General features: G+C 36.3%; 1 pseudogene; it reads right to left on the reverse strand.

The window, feature by feature from the left end:
* On the reverse strand, positions 925 to 2,150 carry LOC104783502 (annotated as a pseudogene).

Below are 4,029 nucleotides of genomic sequence, written 5' to 3' on the forward strand. Positions count from 1 at the left end.
AAAAAAAAAAAAAAAAAAAAAAAAGAGAGGGTGTAATAATAATGAAAAAAAGTTATAACGGTTATGGAAAAGAAAATAAAAATAAAGGGATTAAAGTGTAATTTTACCAATTCTTTGTTTTTCTCCGACGGAGAATCATAAATTCTCCGAAACCCTAATCCAAATTCGAGATTCCGATCGAAGAGACGGAGTAGATTGGATGGATCAGCGGTTTCGAAGAGAAGAGAGTCTCGACGAGGAGGCAGGAGCAACCCGGTCGAAGAGAGAATAGTCTCGACGGAGGAAACTGGAGCAGAACGGAGAGAGCCTTGTGAGGATCAACATTAAGGTCCTGAAGACGAATAAACTTCTCTCGGAAGCGAATTCCAGTACCGGAATTTTCTCCGGCGATGCATTTAGCTCCCACGGTGGAGAAACACGGCGGTGGAGAGAACCAGAACCGTACGATCATCGTCGGAGAAGGAAGTGGCCCTACTTTGACAAAACGTCGTCGTTGACACGAGACTAAACGATCGACAAAGGGTATAACGGTATTTTGATAAAAAAAAAAGGGTAAAACGGTAGTGTTACGCATGTAACATACTTCAAATGACATTACGACGTCGTCGTTATATATATTGTTTATATAATTAATTAATCTAAACTAGAATATAGATAATTATTTTACTTATGTAAACATGAGAGCATAAATTAATAAAAATATGTATCTTATTAAATAAACTCTTCACATGGTCATCTAACCATATAATGTATATCATATATGTATAAACCATAAGGTCTATCAAATATCACAATATACGAATTTAAATTAAATAATAAATTTATTGGTTAGGACTTGCAGCTAAAACCATGTATTGGATTGGAGCACAAGAAAGCGGATAGCATTACACAAATAGTTTTTTTTTCTAAAATCTTGAAATTAATTTACAAGGGAGAGGCTAAACTTGGGAAATAAGGAAGAACGATACTGTCATTAGGCGGAGAATTATGAGAATAAGAAAAGATGCGATAGCGAATAGAAGTAGGGTTTAGGGGTTGATGAACTAGAAGAAGGTTTCCAGAACAGGGTCTTGAGAGCATCACCTTGTCACCGTTCTTGGAAAGTGCCATTACTTCGAGGAGCAAAGAATATTGAGAATCAAACCTAGTGGAAGTAATCTCGTTCAAGTCAAAGGTGAACATCTTGCCCACTATCGATAATGTCCCTCCTGTGTTGTGGTTAGTGAGCTTCCAGACGTGTTGCAAGCCATCTCCATTTGTCTCTGAAATCCACACAAGACGACGCTCATCATCCACGCTCTCCATATGCACATCAACAGATGATGATGATGATGCCTCAATAATGGGGTTTGGAACTATTCGAAACACCTCCATGTGAAGATCAAAAGCAACCAACTTGGTCTTCTCTTGGCAGAACCAATAAAGCCATCCGTTTGTAAAATTTGGTGCTTGTTCCTGCTCTATCCGATTAGGAGGAGGAGGTGGAGTCACCGGCCTCCATAGCTTAGCACCGAAATCAAAAACCTCGCATGATGAGGTCTTGTTAATGTTTTGCAACCAGACTACTTTGTATGTTCCTGTGACGTAGTCTTTTCCAAATCCTGGGCGGTCTTTTCCAAATCCTGAGCGAGGGAAATCTACTTTGTTGTTGTCTGGAGAATGTTCTATCTGAATCTTGGCAAGAGGGAGTGTCCAAGACCATCTTGTAGCTGGGTTTATCAGCTTAATTGGTCGTATGAAGTCCGTACCGCTACATAAGCAGAAAATACCATCCAGACTCTCGGAAACTAGCAAGATTCTCTCTTCGTGCTCATTACTAATATGATATTCTTCTTCTTCTTCGACCAGACAAGTCGAAGACCATTCCAAACTCATCGTCTTTAGGGCAAAGTTTAGCATAAACCAGCTTTTATCTTCATAGAGACAGAGAAATTTGGGTTCCTTGGTTTTCTGATGCATTGAGTATCTCTCTTTCAAAGACCTTGACGTTATCATACGTCTCCACTGTTTAGAGACGGTTTGGAATCTAATCAGAGTTTTCACGGGAAGCCTCACCATAATTTCTTCTAATATATCGTTGTTGAGTATTTCATTCACCTCTCTTCGTCTTTTCTTGCTTTCTCTTTCAGCTCCCTTCCATGATGCATCATCTCTCCTCTTCTTATTCAGACTTTGAAACATTGTCTCTTCACTTCTTCTTGTTACTTTCTCTATAGAAGACGAAGTAATCTTGCCCTTTTCATTGCTCCTCTTCTCCTCCTCCATTGGTGAATGGATCAGTTATCTCTGTGTCTACGTACGTGGGCTTTCGACAAAGTACTATTGCTTCCTATTTTTTTTTGACGATAAACTATTGCGTCCTATTTATAAAAACGTTTTTCGAGTTTTGGCCCTTTTTTTAATTATTTAAAAAAGGAAGATTTGCTGTTATCTCCAAATCTCACTTTTATTTGAATAAGGATTTCGATATACATTTAGGCTTATTTTGCGAAATTACGTACGATGAAGACAGCATGAGTTTGTCAATTACAAACACGATGCTTCTTAGATCTACGTGACGTGGATATAATACGGACCAAGTGAAGTGCCACGTGGAAAAATATTATAATTAAAAGTGTGGAACATGAACGGCATCAAATCTAGTTTGTTCTCTAATCGGTTGTTTCTGCTTTTAATTGGATGGATAACTTCGTATATATTGATACGTTCGTATACTATTAGGATAAGGAATCAAAGTTCTGGTGTGTTATTGTTTAGGAGCCTATAGTTTAGGTGTTTGAGTTTATCTTAAATTATGACGACTGTACGTTTTTGTATAAAATTGGGGATAAGTTCGTAATAATGTGATACGTTTGTATATCTATTAGGATTAATGACTTAGTTCTGTTGTGATTACATTTTTTACGGTTTTTTTTTTTCCTTTTTCTGCTTATTTTCTGATAAGTTTTTAGTTAAAATTATATAGGATAATTGGGAAACAAGGCGTAATCAATAAAGAGAAACCGTAGTAAGACCTGAAGTTAAAAAATGTTATTTGTTCCCGAATACATCCCGTTTCGATATCCAAAATAGACCCAACTAAATCGTACAACCAAGTCAAGCCATCGGTTATGTGATTATAGCTAAACAAAAGAGAAATTAAACAATATGCAAAAAGGTTAAGAGTATTGCAGAAGATATCACTATAAACGATGTATGAGATTATTGTTTACATGAGTTATGGATGGAAGGTGGATTATGTGAAAACACTTGACAATAATCAAAGAGAGAAACTTTTTGGACTAGGTTTATGGAGGTTGCATGCATGGTTTGACAAGGAAGTGGAGATAATTGTGACCATGTCAAATCTCATGGGTTTATCGGGTTGACCGGGTCTTTGCAGTGGTTTGGAAGAAGTTGCCTAAGACTTTTCTTTTTTAAGGGTCAATATAAGACCTTACACGAATAAACGTCAATCGATTGGGCCGAGTATGCATTAAAGCTATAAACGGCGAAAGAAAAAGTTCGGTCTTGCGTTATAATGCAGAGCTTCTCTGTCTATATATAAAAATTGTATATAGATGTAAAATCGGATTAGCACTTTGGCATCCAAACAATCAAAAATTAAATATAAATGTTTTAAGAATATCTTGATACATTCATTGAGTACTAGAAATGATGACCATTGACCAGTCGATCTAATGTAGTTGCATGCATTATATGGAACTACAGTGAATAGTTTCACGGGCGAATTACACGACGGCAGGTTTCTCTACAGCAACACAAATCTACCGACAATTTCACATGCATTACATTTATGATAGGCAATTCTTTTTGTTACACAAAATCACGACGGGCGATTCTTTTTAAAAATTTTAATGGAAAATTTTAACAAATTTTGCATCAAAATACTACAAAAAGTCTTAAATAAATTCCAAATTTGATATGCAAGTCTTTAAACATTTTGAGTTTTTGGTCAAGAGGTTCAAATTTTTTTTATATGTCCAAACAAGAGTTGCTTGATTTATTCAATTATGTTTTTTTTAAACC

The sequence above is a fragment of the Camelina sativa genome, chromosome 4 (genome assembly GCF_000633955.1).
Source record: "Camelina sativa cultivar DH55 chromosome 4, Cs, whole genome shotgun sequence".
NCBI lineage: Eukaryota > Viridiplantae > Streptophyta > Magnoliopsida > Brassicales > Brassicaceae > Camelina > Camelina sativa.